This window comes from Triticum aestivum, chromosome 4A (assembly GCF_018294505.1).
Source record: "Triticum aestivum cultivar Chinese Spring chromosome 4A, IWGSC CS RefSeq v2.1, whole genome shotgun sequence".
Classification (NCBI taxonomy): Eukaryota; Viridiplantae; Streptophyta; class Magnoliopsida; order Poales; family Poaceae; genus Triticum; species Triticum aestivum.
This window is the reverse complement of record NC_057803.1, coordinates 506,389,804-506,412,797: the sequence shown is the minus strand read 5'-3', so window position 1 is coordinate 506,412,797 and position 22,994 is coordinate 506,389,804.

Genomic DNA, 22,994 nt, shown 5'->3' with positions numbered 1-22,994 from the left:
AGGTAACAACTCAATCTTGTCAGATACTATACTAGTTAAATCCGAGCTATGGGTGTGAAGCACTGATGTGCCAGTACATTTGATTGTGATAGGTTCTATTTTTTTACCTGAACTTTTTTTAGAAAGGGTTGTACGACAACTTAATGTTCTAGCAGAACTTATATATTGGGTTGTCTGTCTGTTTTATTTGCACAACATTCAAGATATTTCCCCGTCATTGATAAAGACGATGACCCGTTATGTACGAGTTTGTTGGTTTCAACATAGCCCTACCCGTAGCGATCCACTGCTTCCACCCTGATTGTGCCGCCTGTGAGAAATTTTTGTATGCAAGTTCAGTGTGCTATGATGTTCTATATGATTGTGTCAACTATATAAGTTTTTACTGAGCATCATCAATGCATATGGCTAAAATATGTATTTACGAGCATCGAATGATGGGTCTCTGTCTCTCTCTCTCTGTCAATTTCTCTCTCTCTCTCTCTCACACACACACACACACACACAAACACACACACACAAGTGGGACCCGTTGAATTATTTCTTTGCTCGTGACAGCTTTTAATTAGGTACCACTGTACTCTAACTTTTTTCTTAAGTTATTGATTGAGCTCAGTGACTTCAAAAAGTTGTACAGAAGCCTTGTTTGAGCCTTTCCGACGTTGCTGAATGTGGGCTGAGTAGCCATGTAAGGTTGTACTGTACTACACATGCCTTTTTTCAACATCAGCAATGCAACTGGGCCGACAGTTGTACACAATCCGTGTGAACTTGCTATTCTCCACCCCGCTGGGCTGCAAATCTTTCCTAGGAGGGATGCATTAGGCTTAACAAGAAAATGGGCTTGAAAAATAATAAATGGGATGTAATTATAAAAACTGGGCAGTAACTATAAAAAATGCACCAAACACGTAATTAGTTTATAAAATATTACTTTTGGATTTTGAAAATTTTAATTTCATTAATTGTTGCAGGCGCAATGTTTCGTTGGATTTTTACGTAATACAAATTTATATTGAAATTGTATTTAATCTGACTAGAAATTTCGGGATAAAAATATTTTGGATCCCATTAAAATGTGGGAAATATTATTGAATTCATTTTTGAACGGTTGGTTGAAATTATTAATCGTTGTCCTAGCTAGAAAATGGGCTGTACTTTTAACAAACTGTAACTGGGTTGTAGTAAATTCCATTAGAATTGAAAAATGGGTTGTACATTCTTACAAATCGCAAATGGGCTGTAAGTTCTCTACCACATACTTGTGGCCTTACTAAGTTGATGCGTCCCCTAAAAAAAGTAAGTTGACGCATATGCAAGGCTTTGTCAACTTATAGTCAACACACGGTTCTAGCAGTAGTGTCCATTGGATGTCCATCCAAAGGATGTCGTGCTTCTTCTTTAATCTCGGATATTCTAGCTTCAATTGCCCAAAAAATGATTCATCCCCCTATCATCTGGGGCGCACCATTTCGAAGGCTGACCTGTGGGTCTACTAAGTTTACGCGTACAAAGGGCTTTGTCAACTTAGTCGATATAAACGATTCTAGCTGCAGTCACCGTATGATGTCCATCCAACAGCCGTCGTGATTCCTCAACCTCTGGTCTTCTTGCTCTAGTGGCCCAAAGTAGCGCTGGTCGTGCCACCTGCTCCTGCCTCCCGTGACCGGCTGTGCTGCCGCGGAGGCCTCACCGCCCCTACTACTCCCACCGCTGGCCAGGACCTGTGGTGACGGCAGCCTCATACCACAGCCGAACCAGTAAACCCTCGTACTCCTCTCCGTGTGGGCATCCACTGCCGCGTCTTCCTCGGCTCCGCGCCATCCCCTTCCTAGGCCTCGTCATCATCCACCGCCTTGGTGCTCTTGGTGTGGCGTGGTCAATGTGGTCAATGAACGACTTCCATCGGAAGAGTACTGTACGTGGAGAGGCTGGCAGCTGGGTCCATGACTGCAGCAAGGAAGTGCCTCCTTATTACGCGGAAAATAATTATTCCTCCACCTGACAGTAGGGACCCACAGGATGGGCCACTGTATTTTGCGAAAAAACATTTCCCCCCTGACTGCTGGGACCCACCAGCAACATCTTTGCACGCAAGGAAGTGCCTCCTTATTACGCACAAAAAATGAATACTCCCCTGCGAGCTTGGACCTAGCATAGTGGGAGGCTGACATGTGGGCCTACTAAGTTAACGGGCACTGAGGGGTTTGTCAACTTAGTCAATATGAACGATTCTAGCTCTAGTGACCGTACGATGTCCATCCAACGGCCGTAGTGCTTCTTCAACCTCTGGTCTTCTTGCTCCAGTTGCCCAAACAAGCACCGGCTGTGTCGCCTGCTGCCTCCCGTGTCCGGCTGTGCTACCACCGCTGGCCATGCCATCCCTCTGTACTCACCCACACCTCCTGTTATTCTCCGGCGACAACAGCCTCACACCGCAGCCGAAGCAGTCAACCCACGTACTCCCCTCCGCGTGGGCATCCACTGCCGCGTCTTCCCTGGCTCTGCGTCGTCCCCTTCCTAGGACTCGCCGTCGTCCACTGCCCTGGTGCTCTCGGCACGGTATGGTCAACATGGTCAAGGAATGACTTGCATTGGAAGAGTACTGTACGTGAAGAGGCTGATAGCTAGGTCCATGACAGCAGCAAGGAAGTGCCTCCTTATTACACGGAAGATAATTATTCCTCCACCTGACAGCAGGGACCCACCGGACGGGCCATCAAATTTCGCAAAAAAAACATTTTCCCTTGACTGCTGGGACCCACCAGCAACATGTTCGCACGCAAGGACGTGCGTCCATATTACGGGCAAAAAAATGATTCGCCCTACTGACTGTTGGGACCCACCAGCTACATCTTCGCACACAAGGAAGTTCCTGACAGTCGGGACCCACCTGGTTGAAGCTTACATAGCGTTGTCATTCTGGTCGCGAACGTGTACGTACATACGATTGGTCTGTCTACAGGCTGCAACAATGAACCGTGGTCGTGTAAGGAAGGGCACGTGTCGTAGTAGAGGCGCGCACGTAGCATGTACACGTACGTACAACGACCAGGGTGCAAGAAAGTAAATACGGCCATGTAAGTACATACGGGCGGGGTCTCGAACGCCTACTCATGCATACGTATGGCCAGGGCTCCTGTACATGGCTGGGTCGGAACGGAGAAACTGCGTCGTTGTCGTGTTCATGGGGAGGCAACGGAGCGCGTCGTGTTCATCAGGAGGCAACGGAATGCGTGCTGTTCATCGGGAGGCAACCGGCTTGGACAGAACAACCGATGGAAATGAGGCCTGGCGTACCGCAGAATGGAGGAAACGACCTTGTGTTCGACCGACCACAGTCAAAACGGGATCCTGTTCATCGGGAGGTGTCTAGCGGACCGCAAAACGGAGGAAATGGACCTCCTACGATGGAAACGAGGTCCTGTTGATCGGGAGGGGTGTGGAAGACCGCAAAACGGAGGAAACGGGCTTGTGTTGGAGCGCTACGGTCGAAACGGGGTCCTATTCATCGCGAGGGGTGTGGCATACTGCAAAGCGGGACTCCACGAGATACTGTTCATCTCCACCATTGACCTCCTCCAGCCTCCATGGGCTACTGTTCATCCACCGTCGACCTCCTCCAACCTCCACCTGCGACTGTTCATCCAGCCTCCACCGCATGCTCCTCCACCGGCTACTGTTCAACCAGCCCTCTCCATAGGGTCATGTTCAACCACCCCTCCATGGGCTACTGTTCATCCATCCCTCCACCGGCTACTGTTCAACCAGCCCTCCACAGGGTCATGTTCATCCAGCCCTCCACGGGGTCCTGTTCATCCACCCCTCCATGGGGTCCTGTTCATCCACCGGCACGATCGATCGGGGTACTGTTCGTCCAGCGGCAACGACCTCTACTACCATGGGGTCTTGTTCATCCAACCCCCCACCGGGAACTATTCATCCAAACCCCCCAAGAACGCTCACTGTTCATCCAGAGGCAACATTGATCAGCTTCAATTAGCAGCAGTATCGAAGGAATCACTCGGGTTCAGTTAACAGCAAGGGATCAATCGCTCGGGTTCAGTAACGTAGCTAGTGCAATCGCTCGGGAGGGTGGGACAAAAGATGGCATGCAAGTTCTTTCCATAAGCACATATGACTATTTACGGAATACATGCCTACATTATATTGATGAACTGGAGCTAGTGCCGTATCGCCCTAGGTTATATCTATCTCATGATAAATATCATCCAACAAGTCACTGATCCAATGCCTACGAATTTATCCTATATTGTTCTTGCTAAGTTACTACTGCAGTTGTTACTATTGCACTTGCTACAAAACTACTACTATCACTGTTACCGTTACCATTGCTACCATCACTACTATCATATTACTTTGCTACTGATCATGTTGCTGCAGATAATTAATCTCCAGGTATGGTTGAATTGACAACTCAGCTGCTAATACCTTCAAATATTCTTTGGTTCCCCTTGTGTTGAATCTATAAATTTGGGTTGAATACTCTACCCTCGAAAACTGTTGTGATCCCCTATACTTGTAGGTTATCAAGACATTTTTCTGGCACCATTTCTGGGAAGGATATCTATATTTGTTGAGTCACTTGGGATTATTATCATATTATCACTATGAAGAATGTAAAGGATGTTACGACTAAGATTTTCCCCTTAAAGACGAGGGGAGGTAAGGAACTGCCATCCAGTTCTAGTTTAGATTCACCTTCTGTTGTAAGTAAACTTGCAACACCACCACATACTATCAATCCTGATATGTTGCAAGTTGTTGATGATGCTACTTCTGCTATGAATGATAATTATGATGATGCTAGTACCTTGCTTGATAATGATGATGTTCCACTTGGTGAATTTCTTGGTGAACAAATTGCTAGAGTAATACACCATGATGTTGTTGAATCTGATGATGAGCTTGAAACTGAATCTCCTGAAACACCTGCTAGAGCTAGCCTTCCTAGATATGAATTGCCTAAGGCACCAAAAGGTTATGTTATGAATGAGGAAACAACTAGAGATATTCTTGCTTGCAGAGAGATAGAGATAATCTAGAGAAATTATTATGCAAGTATAAAGAAAAATCTCTGAATGCTAGAATGAAATGTGATCCTAAGTTTGCTACTTCACTTATCTTTATTGTTGATAAGGATTATGAATTCTCTGTCGACCCAGAGTTAATTACTATGGTTGGATCTGATCCTTTCCATGGTTATGAAACTGAAACTGTTGTGGCACATCTTACTAAGTTGAATGACACAACCACCCTTTTTAGTCATGATGAGAAAACTCGCTATTCCTTTATTCTCAAATTATTTTCTTTCTCATTAAAGGGTGATGCTAAAGTTGGTACAATACTCTTGCTCCTAGTTGTGTACGTAGTCCCCAGGATATGCTTTATTAATTCTCTGAAAAATATTTCCCTGCTCATAAGAAACAAGCTGCTTTAAAGGAAATATTTAACTTTGTTCAAATTAAAGAAGAGAGTCTCCCACAAGCTAGGGGGAGGCTTTGCCAGTTACTTATTGCTTTGCCTGATCATCCTCTTAGGAAAAATGAAATACTTGATATCATCTATAATGGACTAACCGATGCTTCTAGGGATTTCCTAGATAGTTGTGCTGGTTGTGTTTTCAGGGAATGAACTGTTGGGCAAGCTGAAGAATTATTGAATAATATATCGAAAAATTATGATGATTGGATTCTTCTTGAACCACCACCTAAACCCACTTCGAAGAAGTGGGGTGGTATATTATATCTCAGTCCTGAAGATATGCAAGAGACAAAGAAATCTATGAAGGAAAAAGGTATTAAGGCTGCTGATGTTAAAAATTTACCTCCTATTGAAGAAATACATGGGCTTAATACACCACCACCATTGCCTAAGGTGGTAGAGGTAAATTCTCTTATGAAGTTCAATGATAATGACAATCCTCACAATATGCACCCTAGCCAATGCCTTTATGAGTTTGAAAATTACATTAGAAAACAAGATCACTTTAATGCAAATGTTATGAAACAATTGAAATACAATTCTGATATGATTGCTCGCTTGAGTGAGTTGTTATTTAGAATCTCAAATGATGTTAGAGGTTTTGGAAAGCATGCTTCTATGGTACAAACCCAGTTAGAACAAGTTGCTAAATCTCAAAGAGAATTGCTTGATGAAATGAATAATAATATACATGACTTTGCTGTTAAGTTGCAACTAGAGGAGGTAAAATGACTCAGGAACCACTTTATCTTGAGGGACACTGTCGGTGTCAAAACCGGCAGATCTTGGGTAGGGGGTCCCGAACTACGCGTCTAAGGCGGATGGTAACAGGAGGCAGGGGACACGATGTTTACCCAGGTTCGGGCCCTCTTGATGGAGGTAATTCCCTACTTCCTACTTGATTGATATTGATGATGTGAGTATTACAAGAGTTGATCTACCATGAGATCGTAGAGGCTAAACCCTAGAAGCTAACCTATGGTACGATTGTATGTTGTCCTACGGACTAAACCCTCCAGTTTTTATAGACACCGGAGGGGGCTAGGGTTACACACAGTCGGTTACAAGGGAGGAGATCTACATATCTGTATTGCCAAGTTTGCCTTCCACGCCAAGGAAAGTCCCATCCGGACACGGGACAAAGTCTTCAATCTTGTATCTTCACAGTCCAACAGTCCAGCCAAAGGATATAGTCCGGCTGTCCGGAGGCCCCCTAATCCAGGACTCCCTCATTAGCCCCTGAACCAGGCTTCAATGACGATGAGTCCGGCACATAGTTTTGTCTTCGGCATTGCAAGGCGGGTTCCTCCTCCGAATAGTCCATAGAAGATTTTGAACACAAGGATAATGTCCGGCTCTGCAAAACAAGTTCCACATACCACCGTAGAGAGAATAATATTTCCACAGACCTAATCTGCTGACACATTTGATACCATGACATCACGCCATGGCCCAGTCATTATTCGAACCATTTTTCTCAACCAGCTACTACACACATCGCGAGGCGGTTTCCTTGGCACGTCTTGTCGAAGCAGAGATCGTGTCCCCTTATCACAGGATTCTCATCAATACGGATGCGGGTAACCCAACCGTGCCATCAATTATGGCGCTTGGAGAATAAGAGGTTTTACCAGGCGAGTGGGGAGGCACATCGCCTCTTCCGCCCTTATAAAGGGATTAGGATTCACTCTTTTCACCCACGCCTTCTTCCTGATTCATTCCATTCTGCTCAGGCTCCAGCACCCAAGCGTTCGCCTTCTCTACCGACAAAAGGTCGTCCAAAGATGTCCAGATCCGGAGCAGGAGGCAAATGGATGGCCTCTACCGTCCGAGAGAAGGATATCAAAAAGCTTCGGGAGGCCGGGTATCTGGTCAAGAAAATCAGCCACCATTTCCCGACGGCGGGACAGATCGTCCCTACTCCGGAACCCCACAAGAGGGTTGTATTCCTCACTCACTTTGTCCGCGGGCTAGGGTTTCCCCTCCACCCGTTCGTCCATGGCATCATGTATTATTATGGGATCGATCTTCACGATCTGTCCCCTAACTCCTTCCTCAACATATCGACATTCATTGTTGTGTGTGAGGCTTTTCTCCATATTCCACCGCACTTCGGTTTATGGCTGAAGGTTTTTAATGTGAAGCCCAAGGTGGTGGGCGGCGAGGACGCCGAGTGCGGGGGCGCTATGGTTAGCAAGATGCCCAACGTCATATGGCCAACGGGAACCTTTAATGATTCTGTCAAGGAGTGGCAACAACAGTGGTTTGACATCACCGAGCCGTGCGGCAAGGAATGGGCCGTCTCTCTCGAGTTTTGATCCGGCGCCCATCTGCGGCTTACATCCTGGGTCAAGAAAGGCATGGACTGGTCCTCATACGACGAACTATTGGTGCTTCAGACACGCGTTAAAGATATGGGAGATAAGATCATTGAACTTGTCAATGTAGTCTAGGTGATGTTAGTCCGCCGGATACTGCCTTGTCAACACCGGACTTGCAATCTATGGGATTTCGATCCGGCCATGCACCAAACTTTGTGAAGGTTCTTCGGCTCTTCGCACGAGGACATTTGGAAGGTGCTTTTCAAGTTCAGCAAGGCATGGTCGGACTCCGCCGAAGACCGTGGGTACCAACTGTCCCGCCCTGCAAGTTCATGAGTTTATCAAACTTTTCTATCCGCATGACCCAAAGGAAGCGCTTAACGCATGTCTATTCAACTCCCCCAGAGTTGGACGAAGAAGGCGGAGCGGATCCATTATCCGGCCCCATTGCCCAAAGACCCGTCCATCACACTTCTGACGAAGATGCTGGTCTCGGCTCCCTACAAGGTGCCGAAGAAGGCGGCCGAAAAGGAGGCCAAAAAGACCTGGGGCGGCCTTCGTCGTCGCGGCACTTAGGACACAATACCCGAAGGCTCTGATGCCCGTTCTGCCTTCGAAGAGGATAAAAAGGAGGAGGAAGATGAATCTCTGTAGGATCGGAAGTATGTCTAGAGGGGGGGGGGGTGATTAGACTACTTGACCAAATAAAAACTTAACCTTTTCCCAATTTTAGTTCTTGGCAGATTTTAGCTAATTTAGGACAAGTCAAGCAATCGTCACATAATTCAAGCAAGCATGCAAAGAGTATATAGGCAGCAGAAATTAAAGCATGCAACTTGCGAGAATGTAAAGGGAAGGGTTTGGAGAATTCAAACGCTATTGGAGACACAGATGTTTTTCCCTTTGTTCGGATAGGTGGTGCTATCCTACATCCACGTTGATGGAGACTTCAACCCATGAAGGGTAACGGTTGCGCGAGTCCACACAGGGCTCCACCCAAGGTCAACGGTTGCGCGAGTCCACACAGGGCTCCACCCACGAAGGGTCCACGAAGAAGCAACCACCCACAAAGGGTCCACGAAGAAGCAACCTTGTCTATCCCACCATGGCCATCGCCCACACAGGACTTGCCTCACTAGCGGTAGATCTTCACGAAGTAGGCGATATCCTTGCCCTTACAAACTCCTTGGTTCAACTCCACAATCTTGTCGGAGGCTCCCAAGTGACACCTAGCCAATCTAGGAGACACCACTCTCCAAGAAGTAACAAATGGTGTGTAGGTAATGAACTCCTTGCTCTTGTGCTTCAAATGATAGTCTCCCCAACACTCAACTCTCTCTCTCATAGGATTTGGATTTGGTGGAAAGAGGGTTTGAGTGGAAAGCAACTTGGGAAGGCTAGAGATCAAGATTCATATGGTAGGAATGGAATGTCTTGGTCTCAACACATGAGTAGGTGGTTCTTTCTCAGAACATATGAGTTGGAATGGTGTGTGTGTTCTGACGGCTCTCTCATCGAATGAGAAGGAGGTGGAGGGGTATATATAGCCTCCACACAAAATCCAACCGTTACACAGTTTTCCAATCTCGGTGGGACCGAATCAATAAGCTCCGTTGGACCGAAAATGTAAACCTAGTGACCATTAGTGATTTTCGGTGGGACTGACATGCAACTCGGTAGGACCGATATGGTTAGGGTTTGGGCATAACGTAATCTCGGCGAGACCGATTACACAAACTCGGTGAGACCGAATTTGGTAATTAGCTAACCAGAGAGTTGGTCAGGCAAACTCGGTGGGACCGATTAGCTCTTTCGGTGAGACCGAGTGGAACTCGGTGAGACCGAAAAGTTACGAAAGGGAAACAGAGAGTTTGCAACCCCATCTCGGTGAGACCGAGATCCTTATCGATAGAACCAAATTGCTAGGATTTGGCAGTGGCTAATGACAAGTGAAACTCGGTGGTGCCGGATAGGAAGAATCGGTAGGACCGAGTTTGGCTTAGGGTTTAGGTCATATGTGGATATGGGAAAGTAGTTGAGGGTTTTGGAGCATATCACTAAGCACATGAAGCAAGAGGCTCATTAAGCAACACCTCATCCCTCCTTAACAGTATTGGCTTTTCCTATGGACTCAATGTGATCTCGGATCACTAAAATATAAAATGAAGAGTCTTGAGCTTTTGAGCTTGAGCCAATCCTTTGTCCTTAGCATTTTGAGGGTTCCACTTTCACATCCATGCCATGCCAATCATTGAGCTTTCCTGAAATAATCATCTTGGAATAGCATTAGCTCAATGAGCTATATGTTGTTGTGAATTACCAAAACCACCTAGGGATAGTTGCACTTTCAATCTCCTACGGGGGGAAGGAGGAAGAGGACGGGCTCCACACCCTTGGAGGCCGAACTGCCCAAAAGGGGAAGGGATTCTCTTCCGGAGGAGTCCACTGCCGCCACCGACAGCGGCCTGGCATGGGATCCCAGGGCCCAGCCCCTGGTCAACTCGTAAGTATATAAAATCCGAGTACATTTAAGCATCCGGACTCATCGTGGCTTTAGTATTTTAACCTTCAGCCATATTTTTTGGTAGTCCGGTGAGGTCCCGTACCAAGCAATCCTCATCAGAGGACCTGCTGAGCTCGAATGCTATGGAGAGTGGGACGCCCCAAAAGGCCCCTTCCTCCGAACAGGTGCATAACACCGAGGCCTCGTCCCAGAAGGACCCCGTCCAAGGAGGAAAGGAAGAAACGGTGAAGGCGGTGCCTGGAGGTTAAACCGCAGGGACCGGACACGTGGGGGAAAAGATTCCCATAGGGGCTGACGGCAGGGGCGACCCTGAGTTCGGCTCCTCACCGGATGCGATTCCAGAGGTTTACACGGCTCCAGAATCAAGAAGGCAGCCTCCTTCGGCTGGAGGGGGCGTTCCTGTTCCGCCGGCGACCTCTGTCCATCTAGAGGTGTCGGATTCTTTGTTGGTGGCGTTACGAGACGCCTCCATTGTTGACGAACACTGTGCCCTTATGGGTGCGGTGATTGAGAAGATTCAGACAACTGAGAGTGGACTGAACGAAGCCTGTATCAACCTTATAAGAGTCTTTGAGGTATGTTTTATAAGTTGCCGAAGAGTGTCATAGTATAGATAGTAGCCCCTGATACCCTGTTCGGTGAAAGAAGGAACCGGACAGGGGATCACATTGATGATCACATGAAGACTCATTGAGTGATATTGATTTCTCTTCTGTTACAAGCAGATACCTGTAGCGGCTGCTGCCTATCATACTGCGGAGATCTCCGGACTGAATCAAAGTCTGGAGCGGGCCAGAGAAGAAATTGGCCAATTAAAAATGCAGTTGAGGGATAAAGAAGGTATGCACAAGCGTTGCGTGCATTTATTGTGAAATAAATGTTCAGTATGGAATAAGCCGCATAATTTGTGCTAGGGGTTATGACCGAAGTCGAGGCCCTCAAAAGGGCCATTGCCGAGGCCGAGAAAAAGGCGGCCACGGAGCGGGCTCTTTGTGAGAAACACGAAGCCAGAGTTATTAAAGCTGAGCAGGAGCTGCAAGAGGCCGTAAGTAAATGCGAGGCCTTGGAGCAGAGTTTAATGGAGAAAAATTCTGAACTCACCAAGGCGCGCCAAGCCACGAGCGAGGCTCAGGGGGAAACCCAAAGCGCCCTGCGGGGATCCAAGAGGCGAGGAAGATCGCGGCGGGTAAGGCTTTTCCCATGTAAAGCAAGTGTTTGAAGTGAAAACTATGTTTCTGATTGTGAATCCGGACTTCTCAGGTGTATTTGCCGAGCTACCTCATAGTGTATCAGATGCTGCTCACTTCTACTGAGCCGAAGGAAGGAACACCGCCGATAAGCTCTTTTGCTCGCAGTATTTGACACCGAATTATATGGTGCCTTTTACAGATCAACTGAAATAGCTGATCGAACTGCATAAGGCAGCAGAACTAGCCATGAAAGATGTGGTTATCCGGCTATGGCCTGCCGAGCCGATTCCAAGCAGCTACTTCGGGCTCGTGAGGTGGCTTGTAAGCGCTTGCCCTCGACTTGACGTCATCAAGCAGTCGATCTGTATAGAAGGAGCGTGAATGGCCTTCGCCCTTGCGAAGGTGCACTGGGGGAAGATGGATGCCGAAAAGCTAGTGACCGATGGACCGCCAGAGGGGAAGGAGCACCGCAAGCCCGAATTGTATTATAAGAGTGTCCTGAAAGGATCCTACCTTGCAGCGGAGTTATGTACCAAGGACATTATATTTCCATGAATACCGATCATGTTGTCAGTTGTAATGTTTGAACAAGGTCGTTAATATGTCGCCTGTTATATAAAAGTTTACCCTCCTGTGCGGCCGTTTGTATGTTAAGGCTGAGAGTTGGCCAGTCATCGGCTTCTGCCCCCACGTAAGGAGTACGGGGGTGTTCGGGATACACCTGAGCACTCTATATCCCAGTTTTGGGTCCTCCAAAGGAGGTGCTCAGCACAACGAACCAGGCAATTAGACTATAGGGCTTTATCACTCTCACTTAGCCATAGGAGCTTTAGTATGGTCGGTGTAGCCCCTTGTGTTCGGAGGACCGTACTGGCTCTATAAGCGCCTGATCGGAAAAAAAGCCAATCCATTGCACGCTGCATTGGTTATGTCATTATGCGGGAGAAATCCTTAAAGATTTTGTGACCGCTTGAACAGCTGACCAGCTCCCGCCGTAGCATGACAGTCAGTTTTCGGCTTTCTCTACCGAGGTGCTCATCCGGAAGAACTGGGACACAATCGCAGTAGTTCTTCCAATGCTACCTTAGCCGATATAGTGGAATGTAAGGTACCAAAACATGGGAGCCGGGAAAACCCAACTATTGACCCAAGACATGATTCAGAGCTGATGCATATAATGCTATAAGTTCGGGGTGCCGAACTTCCATGAAGGTGTTTGGACTTTTATTGCCGTGTTACAGGGAAAACGAAGCCCCTGGCATATTTAAGGCATATTGTTGTGTACGGATGCCAGTTGACGAAATGATTTCGATAAGAAATAATCAGCAGGTAAACGTCATATAAATCCACATGTTGTATTTGAATAATACGTCTATGCGTATGGGTACAAGTAATGTGATAAAAAAAGGAGTTGTGATAGCAGAACCTGCTGTGACCAGGGGGAAGAGGTTGGTTGCAGATCCGTGTTGTAGCCGAACGTTCGCTGCGGGAAATGTCTAAGGATCCCCTGACGCGTTGGAGCTGCCTTTGTGGAGTCCGTCCTGGTCGGTGCAAAGGTGAACCTGCGAAGGAATTGTAAGAAATGTTTGCGTGCCGGAGGGCAGTTGAACCGCTGAGTTCGGCCTATCATGGCATTCGCCGGAATGTTTAGTTGAGCTCTGGACGAGCCGGGGTATCCTTCCGCGAAGTAGTTCAGAGCCCTTTGATGGTGTCTGGGAGCCTGGGCGTCGACTCGAGGTTTGGCTGCAAGGTGCTGCTCGTTGTTCCTACTGGTAAGGCAGTGATGTATTTGTTGGTGCCATAGGAAGGTTCGGCCATGCCATGAACCGTGATGACGCCGCGTCGACCGGGCATTTTGAACTTACGGTAGGCATAATGTGGCACCGCGTTGAATCGAGCGAACGCGGTTCGCTCGAGCAGTGCTTGATAGTCATAGTGGAAAGGGGCGATTTCGAAGATTAACTCTTTGATACGGTATTTTTTTGGTGATACGAAGATTACCTCGAGGGTAATGGAGCCTGCACAGCTAACCTCCATACCTGGTATGATGCCTCTAAAAGTGGCTTTAGTGGGCTTGATCGCTGAATGATCGATGCCCATCTTGTGCATTGTCCTGGTAAAGCAGATTTAAACTGCTACCTCCATCCATAAGGACTCGAGTGAGGTGTAACCCGTGTACTATTGGCTCGAGGATTAGTGCGGCTGGATTGCCCCGATTGTCGTTAACCGGACGATCCATGCGGTTGAAGGTGATCGGCCCTAGCTTATATTGTGGGACGACGAGTTCCGTTGAGCTGTCGTCCCTAAGGGTGCATATCTGGTCCAAGTGGGCAATTTTGGTGGTATTTACCACATTCACCGATTGAATATGGGGGTTTTCTTTTGCCCTCTTGTGTTCGGCGATCTGGGCTCTTCGTCGCTATCGTCGCTTTGAGACCCCTCTTCGTTTTTGGCGCCTTCCTTGACGGTTAGTTTGAAGACCCAGCATTCTCTGTTGGTATGGGTGGCTGGCGTTTCTGGGGTGCCATGAATTTGCAATTGGCGAGCGAGTATGCGGTCCAGACTGGATGGACCCAGATTTGTATTTTTGGGCAGCCCTTTCCGCTGACCGGACTTTGAGCCCCTGAACCCGGCATTAACTACCGTATTTTTGGCGTTTTCACCGTATTTGCAGCGCTTGTGTTTGTTGCGTCGTGGTATGCCATTGCTATCTCTGGTTTGTGATATGCCAGGTTTGCTTGCTGTATTGGTACTACGAGCCAACCGGCTATCTTTGCCCACACAAAAGCGGGTCATAAGTGTCGTGAGGGCTGCCATGGATTTTGGCTTCTCATGGCCGGGTTGCCGGGCGAGCCATTCGTCACGGATGTTATGCTTAAATGCCGCTGAGGCCTCTACATCCGGACTATCGACAATTTGGTTCTTCTTGGTTAGGAACCAGGTCCAGAATTTCCTGGCCGATTCCCCTGGCTGCTGAGTTATATGATTTAAATCGTCAGCGTCCGGTGGTCGCACGTAAGTGCCCTGGAAATTGTCCAGGAATGCCTCTGCGAGGTTCTCCCAACTTCCTATGGAGTTTGTTGGCAAGCTATTGAGCCAATGCCGAGCTGGCCCTTTGAGTTTGAGCGGGAGATACTTGATGGCATGTAGGTCATCCCCGCGGGACATATGAATGTGGAGGAAGAAGTCTTCTATCCATACCGCGGGGTCTATAGTACCATCGTATGATTCGATGTTTACGGGTTTAAACCCTTCTGGGAGTTCGTGATCCATTACTTCATCAGTGAAGCATAAGGGGTGTGCGGCGCCTCTGAGCCAGGCTACATCGCGACGCGGTTCATACGAGTCTTGTCTACCGTGTCCGGCTCGGCCGGATTTGCTTTTAGTGTATCCGGTGTGACAATCCTTGTCGCGTATTGGTGCGCGCCCCCGTGATCCATAGATCGATCTTGCATGTTTTGCCTTGTTTTCCAATGCGTATCGCAGGTCCCGTGCATTGCCCCGGGCCTTGGTATTTTTGTTTGAGTGGCGGCGGGGTGCAGGCTGAACTTTAGGCCGAAATGCCTCTATGGCTCGGCCACGAGGTGGCCGGTCAGCCACATTGTACACTGGTGATGTAGGTTTCAATGCTTCCTCCTCGAAGTGGGGTAGCAACCTGCGCTTTGGGTAATTCTTGGATGGGCACTCGAGTTCGTATTCCTCGGCTGCCAGGACTTTGGTCTATCTGTACACTAGCAGATCTTGGTCAGCTTGAAGTTGTTGTTGCTTTTTCTTCAGGCTATTTGCCATGGCCATAAGCCGGCGCTTGAAGCGCTCCTGCTCGACGGGATCCTCAGGCACGATAAATTCTCCGTCGCCGAGGCTCACCTCGTCTTCGGAGAGAGGCATGTAATTGTCCTCCTCTGATTCTCCATCTGCTGTCTGCTCTGGAGGGCTAGCTTGTTCATCCTCCCACTCTACATCGTGTTGGAGGGGATTGTGGTTGTCTTCGGCACTATCCAGAGTGTTATTGTCACTTGTGTCGATATCACTACTTTTGTTGTGGCGGGACTTAGAGCGGCGCCGCTGACGTCGGCGCTTGGGTTGCTTCTTGGAGGGGTCATCCTCCGCTGTCTCGTCGCCATTGCCTTCTTTGGGGGTGTCCACCATGTATATATCATATGACGAGGTGGTAGTCCGGCGCCCTGTCGGCGGTGGTTCCTGTTCATCTCCCGCATTATCATTCATACCGTCGATGTCTTCGGAGTTGAAGTCCAGCATGTTGGTTAAATCGTCGACAATGGCTACTAAGTGGGTGGTGGGTGGGCTGCGAATTTCTTCATCGTCCGTATCCCATTCTAGCCGGACATAGTTCGGCCAAGGTTCTCCTGACAAGGAGAGAGACCTTAATGATTTTAGCAAATCACCGAAAGGCGAGTGCTGAAAGATATCCGCGCATGTGAACTCCATGATCGGTGCCCAGTCAGATTCGATAGGCACGGATGCAGGCGGCTCGGAGTCCGAGGCCGGAGACGAATCCAGTGGTTCGGTGAACGGCTCTTGCAAGGGGTGAATTCAGTATCTGGCTCCATCGCCACTGAGAGTGCGGCCTCCATGGCGGGGTCTATCCCTCCGTCCTCGGATGGCGCAATTTGCTCCGGATTGAAGGCCAGAGTAGTTGCAGATGCGATCTCCCGAACACTGTCCGACGGCAGAGTTAAGTCATACCCGTCGTGATTGTGCGGCGCACCTGACATGGGCTCGAAACCGTCGAAGATCAAGTCTCCGCGGATGTCGGCAGTGTAGTTTAAGTTTCCGAACCTGACCTGATGGCCAGGGGCGTAGCTCTCGATCTGCTCTAAATGGCCAAGCGAATTGGCCTGCAGTGCGAAGCCGCCGAATATGAAGATCTGTCCGGGGAGGAAAACCTCACTCTGGACTGCATCGTTACCGATGATCGAAGGGGCCATCGATCCTTATGGTGACAGCACAGTGGAACTCTCAATGAAAGCACCAATGTCGGTGTCAAAACCGACAAATCTCGGGTAGGGGGTCCTGAACTGTGCGTCTAAGGCGGATGGTAACAGGAGGTAGAGGATACGATGTTTACCCAGGTAAGGGCCCTCTTGGTGGAGGTAATACCCTACGTCCTACTTGATTGATATTGATGATGTGAGTATTACAAGAGTTGATCTACCACGAGATCATAGAAGCTAAACCCTAGAAGCTAGCCTATGGTATGATTGTACGTTGTCCTACGGACTAAACCCTCCGGTTTATATAGAAACTGGAGGGGGCTAGGGTTACACAAAGTCAGTTACAAGGGAGGAGATCTACATATCCGTATTTCCAAGCTTGCCTTCCACGCCAAGGAAAGTCCCATCCAGACACGGGACGAAGTCTTCAATCTTGTATCTTCATAGTCCAACTGTCCGGCCAAAGGATACAGTCCGGCTGTCTAGAGACCCCCTAATCCAGGACTCCCTCAGACACCCAAAAAGAATTGAACGGGATTCACAAAGGAACAACACCACTGCACCTAGTTCTTATAAAAATAATAATAAGAAGAAAAATTATAGGACTTCACATGCTTCTAGTGAACCTGAAATAGAAAAACCTCCTGATAATGATAATGAAACTTCTATCTCTGACGCTGAAACTCAGTATGGTAATGAACGGTCACCTAATGACAATGAAAAAGATAATGCTGATGTTCATGAAGAATATCAACCTAATAATAATAAAGAACCAGCCAATGATGTTGAGATAGAACTACCAGTTGATCTTAATAACCCACAACCTAAGAATAAAAGGTGTGATAAAAGTGACTTTGTAGCTAGAAAACACGGTAAAGGAAGAGAACCGTGGGTTCAAAAACCTATGCCCATTCCACCTAAGTCAACTAAAAAGAATGACGATGAAGAATTTGAACGCTTTGCTGAAATGTTGAGGCCAGTGTTTTTGCGCACTCGCTTGACTGATTTTTTGAAAATGCGTCCTTATGCAAAGTATATGAAAGACATCATCACTAATAAGACAAAAATACCAGAAGCTGAAATCTCCACTATGCGTGCTAATTATACTTTTAAAGATGGAGTATCTAAAAGACTTGGAGATCCGAGAATACCAAATATACCTTTCTCCATCAAAAAGAATTATGTGAAGAGTACATCGAGTCATTCCAGGATTACCTGGCCGGAGTGGCAGGCAAACAAAGGCAGGATAACCCGGATTTTTTGGTGAATACACCTGGCGTCCAAGCCTATTACAAGGGTCAACAAAGCTCTGTTCATTAACTAGGAGCCCCCAAGTAATATTTGATTCTAGGCATATAAGCTGGATCAATGGGGTAGTCATAGCTATGCTGAATGAGCAGGAAGCCCCCAAGTATTTGGTAATCATGGCATACAAGCCGGATCAAGAGGGTAGTCATAGCTATGCTCAGTGAGCAGGAAGCCCCCAAGTGATCATATGAAGTGACAATAAAGACTCATTATTCTCATAAATGAAACGACAGAGGCCCTGAATTTTTTAGGGTTGCTGGCTTTATTATATTCATAATATATACATTGATAGAAATATGTACATCACAAGAGCTGGTGGCTCAAGTGTAATAAGGCCGAAGATGAGCAATATTCCACGGCCGGTGGGTCTCCTCCTCCAACTTGTATGAGTCCTTGTGGTCTCAAACATTGATAAGGTAGTATAACCCATTGTTCAGATTTTTGCAGACCACAAAGGGTCCTTCCCAGGGTGGGGATAGCTTGTGCATGTCGGTTTGAGCCTAGATGAGCCGGAGCACCAAATCTCCTTCTTGAAAGGTTCTGGTTTTAACTCGGCGGCTGAGATAACGACACAGATCTTGCTGGTAAATCACCGAACGAGCCGCCGCACGGTCACGCTCCTCATCCAACAAGTCAAGAGCATCCTGACATGCCTTTTCATTACCAGATTCAACATATGCCGCCACACGGGGTGAGTCATGACGGATGTCACTAGGGAGAACCGCCTTTGCTCCATAAACCATGAAGAAATGTGTGTAACCCATAGATCTTTTGGGGGTAGTATTGATACTCCATAACACTGAGGGTAATTGCTCCACCCAACAACCCGGCGTCCTCTGCAAAGGGACCATAAGCCAGGGCTTGATACCTCTCAAAATTTCTTGATTGGCTCTTTTAGCTTGGCCATTGGATTGGGGGTGAGTCACCGATGATACATCACGACGAATGTGCTCCCATTGATAAAATTCTTTCATAGCACCCTAGGACAGATTTGTGCCACTATCAGTTATAATGCTATGAGGAAAGCCAAACCGGAAAATCACCTTTTTGATGAACTGAACCGCGTTTGCCGCGTCACACTTACTGACCGGCTCTGCCTCAACCCACTTTGTGAATTTGTCAACCGCCACCAAAAGGTGGGTCTTTTATCTCTGGACCGTTTGAAAGGTCCTACCATATCCAACTCCCAGACTGCAAATGTCCAAGTAATTTGAATCATCCATAATTCTTGAGCCGGCACATGAGCTTGTCTTGAAAATTTCTGACAGCCATCACATTTACTAACCAAATCCTCTGCATCAGCATGAGCCGTCAGCCAATAAAACCCATGATGGAAAGCCTTGGCTATGAGAGACTTAGAGCCGCCATGATGACCACAATCCCCTTCGTGAATCTCTCATAGGATCTCACAACCTTCTTCAAGAGAAACACAACGTTGAAATGCCCCTATGACACTGCAATGATGCAACTCTCCATTGACAATAGTCATTGACTTAGACCGCCGGGTTATCTGCCTGGCTAAAGTTTCATCTTTAGGTAACTCGCCCCGGGTCATATAAGCCAAATATGGAATTGTCCAATCAAGAATAGCATGAAGAGCCTCCACCAATTATGCATCTGGGTCAGGAATAGCAAGATCTTCCTCCGTAGGCAATTTGACTGAAGGGCTATGCAGAATATCAAGGAAAACATTAGGTGGAACCGGATTACGCTGGGATCCTAACCGGCTCAAAGCATCAGCCGCCTCATTCTTCCTGCGATCCACATGTTCCACTTGATAACCTTTGAAATGACCAGCAATACCATGAACCTCGCAGCGGTAAGCAACCATGAGTGGGTCCTTGGAATCCCAAGTGCCTGAAACTTGCTGAGCCACCAAATCTGAGTCACCAAAACACCTCACCCAGCTTAGAGTCATCTCTTTAGCCATCCGAACACCGTGGAGTAAGGCTTCATACTCAGCTGCATTGTTAGTACAAGGGAACATCAATCATAAAACATAACAAAATTTATCACCTCATGGGGAAGTTAAGACAACTCTAGCCCCCGAGCCCTCCAACTGCCTCGATCCATCAAAGGGAATAGTCCAATATGTGCTATCTGGCTTCTCCTCAGGCATCTGCAACTCAATCGAGTCATTGATAAAATCCACAAGTGCTTGGGACTTGATAGCTGTCCGAGGCATATATTTCAAACCATGGGGTCCAAGCTCTATGGCCCATTTGGCTACCCGACCTGTGACATCTCGTTTCTGAATAACATCTCCTAAAGGAGTAGAACTAACACTACATAAAAAAGACACATCCGTGACATTTTGGGCCGAACGAATTTTTTTCCGTCATACTTATGACACTTTTATGACGATAATTATGAAAAAACCTGGTATCATCATAGATGTGGTGGGGTCCTACTTCTATGACAAAAAATCATGACAGAACATGGGCTTTTCATCCTAGGCGGGCTGGAGACGCAGTTGCATGACATTCTTTGGGCCATCCATGACGAAAAATCCGTGGTAGAAGCGAGGGCGAGGAAAATATCGGGGAGTTTCCGGTTATGGTGGGTGGTCGGGGGCCGAGGGACGCGCGTTTCTCTCATACGTACGTGCAGGTGTGCGAGGCGTTGCGCTCTAACTGAACCCGAGTGAGGCATTGGGCTCTAACTGAGCCTGAGCGATTGCACTGCAGGCTACACGTTACTGAACCCGAGCAATCAATCGATCCCTTGCTGTTAACTGAACCTGAGTGATTCCTTCGCTACTGTTGCTAACTGAAGCTGATCGATGCTTAGTGACCCAGGGTCATTTCGGACAAATCAAGTCGGGTTGCCAAGTGGCTATAAATAGCCCACCCCCCACAACCATAAACGGTTGGCTGCTCAGATTGAGAGTACGGTTTTTGTCGTTTGAGAGCAACCCACCTCGAAGCCTTTGAGAGAAAATTCCTTGCGAGGATAAAGCCCTAACCACCCAGAGCCAGAGAGAATTGGGCATCACTTAAGTCTTCTTGTCTGTGTGATCTGAAGACTTATTACACTTGAGGACTGTGCGTCCTCCAGCCGGTTAGGCGTCGCATTCTGAGCATCCAAGAGACATTGTGGATTGCCGGTGAACAAAGTATGTGAAGGTTTGGGAGTCTACCTTGAAGACTTACCAGAGTGATTGGGCGAGGTTTGTGTGACCTTAGCTCAAGGGGAATACGGTGAGGACTGGGTGTCCTGAGCTGCGTGTTCAGGACTGGGTGTCTGGGACTATGTGTCCTAAGGTTTAAATACCTAGCCGCCCCAACCAGACATACAGGTTTCACAGCAACTGGAACTGGTCCAACAAATCATTGTCTTCAACGAGTGACTGGTTTCATCTTCCATTCCCTTTACGTACTGTTGCTCCTTGTGAAGTCATTGTATGTTCGCACTATCTTTTGTCTTCACTGAGTGACTGCATGCTCTGTATGGCTTCATAATATCTTCCTACCCGATCCTTACTACATTGCTGCTATTAAGTCATTATGCTTTCACTTCATTGAATACTTGACTATGGCTTGTGTAGTGTAGTCTACCTTCCGCTGCATGGTAATAGGTTTATTTCTATCGTTTGTCTTCGTAACTTCCACGTTTTGAAGACTTTCATAAAATCGCCTATTCACCCCCCTCTAGTCGATATAACGCACTTTCAATTGGTATTCACCCCCCATTGATGTCGACCTATGGTATGTCGTCGAAAACGGCGTTCCCAAGGCTGGAGAAGGTGTCACTACTGCTGATGTCAAGAAATTTGTTCAACTGGACTCTACTGCCAAGAATATCATCTGTGGTCACCTAACCAAAGGACAGTATGGCCGTGTGAGTGATTTGAAGACATCTAAGCTGGTCTGGGACTGGCTCTCCAAGGTCAATGAAGGCATCTCAACCCAGAGAGATCAGAGAATCAGTGTCCTTCGCAACCTCTTCAACCGCTTCAAGTGAAATGACAATGAGAATTTCCAGCACACTTTTGACCGACTCACTGACATCACAAATGAGCTTCAAGCCCTCGGTGCTACTGAGATCACCAAACATGAAGTCATCAAGACACTACTGAGGTCACTTGATAGTTCGTTTGACATCCTAGCCCTGATGATTCAAGAACGTCCTGATTTCAAGACACTCGATCCATCTAACATACTTGAGAGGCTCAACACACATGAGTTTCAGGTTTCTGAGAAAAGAGATATCTACGGTCCAAACTATCGGCGAACTCGTGCCTTGAAGGCAAAAGCTGTCTCCTCATCTGAAGAAGAATCTGACAGCAGTTCTGATGATCCTGAAGACATTGGAAGAGAACTTGCTATGCTTGTGAAGAAGTTCCAAAAATTGACCAAGAAGAAAGGCTTCAGAAAGTCTTCCCGATCGAGCTCAAGGAATGATGAAGCTTCTGCTCACGACTACAAGAAGAAAAACACGTCACAAGTGCAAGAAACATGGCCACTTCATCTCTGAGTGTCCACAGTGGGACAATGAGAACAAAAAGAAGAAGAAGAGCAAGGAATATGACTCTGACGACAAGAAGAAGAAGAAATACTCAAAGTCTTCGTCCAAGTCTTCCTCAAAGTCTTCATCACACAAGAAGAGATCATCTGGCAAGGCACGTGCGTTTGTTGGCAAGGAAATGGACTCAGAGGAGGAGTCCGCTTCTGAGGAGGCAGAGGTGGAGTCTGAGGAGGAGTCCGATTCAGGCATCGCAAGTCTGGCTACAGCATACGTTGCCAAGTCCATCTTCAATACTGAAGACAATGACCTCGTCACCGACACCGATGCAAATGACAAGGACTACTCCGCTTCTACCTACTGCTTCATGGCACGCGGTGCCAAGATAAACACACGCACTACTCACTATCAAACATCTAGTGACGATGACTCTGATTGTGATTCAAAACCCAGCTACAAAACACTTGCTAAAATTGCAACTGAACAGCAGAAAGCTATGGAACATATTCAAAAACTGTTAGACAGAAGCGATGATCTGTTAGGTGCTAAAATGACTCGATCTGAATCCTTAATTGAAGACATAAAAAATCTTCACGTTATGTATCAGGAACTTGAAAGTCATCATGAAACTCTCTCAACAACTCATGAAAAGCTTTCCTATGATTATCTTCAAAGGAAGCAAGATCTTGAGAAATTGAGAGCGGTTCATGAAGATCTTCAAAAGGAA